Raw genomic sequence first — 847 nt, forward strand, 5'->3', positions numbered from 1 at the left:
CACTAGAATATTAGTATTTACAAATCTCATTAGCATCCACAGTATTAAATACCGAGGTGAAAATAAAACACCTCTGTTAAAGATGCTTTAATATTTATTACTGGTATTCTTTAGTTTAGAATGAAGAAATTTATTTTTTACCGAAATTAATATGCTTTCTAGACACCAAGAAATAATATTACCTGCTACCTAATACTTTGCTTTAGTATACTCCTATAATCCTGAAATATGCCTAGTATCTGCCTTGTGCACTGAAGTTTGGTATGTGACAGAACCATAATGGGTAAAACTATGCCATTCTCATCTTTATTGCTGAAGGTATTCTACATTGCTCATAAAACTCAACAACCTATTTATGTGAGCCCAGTTGTTATGCAAGGACTTTGTAGTCTTTTCATTCCAGAATCCAGTCCATGTTGATACCATTCCAAGGATATGGCAACCTATATTGGTGTCAACTTTTGCAGAGTAAAGAAAATATTAGAATGGAAAATGCTGGGGGAGGAACGCCCAGAAAATTCATCAAATTTCAGAATCATTGGAAAATAACCTTACTTGGAAATATAAATGTATTCTAATATATCATTTTGATATTTATCACTGGAAATATTTCATTTTATTCTCGAAGTTAAAATTTTCTCCCGAGATTAACTACTACCAAAAGTATTTTTTTTCCAAGATGACCATTATCTAGTCACAAATACTATTCAGTGCTGAGGAACTTGATTATTAGTCTCATTCCAGATGTTCTCTCCCTAGGTAGCCATCTACCTGGTTGCATTATTTTACAGCTGCTGCTTTGAAGCATTTTCCTCGTAGTGATATATGCCTCCTCTTTTTACTTATT

The sequence above is a fragment of the Penaeus monodon genome, chromosome 21 (genome assembly GCF_015228065.2).
Source record: "Penaeus monodon isolate SGIC_2016 chromosome 21, NSTDA_Pmon_1, whole genome shotgun sequence".
Classification (NCBI taxonomy): domain Eukaryota; kingdom Metazoa; phylum Arthropoda; class Malacostraca; order Decapoda; family Penaeidae; genus Penaeus; species Penaeus monodon.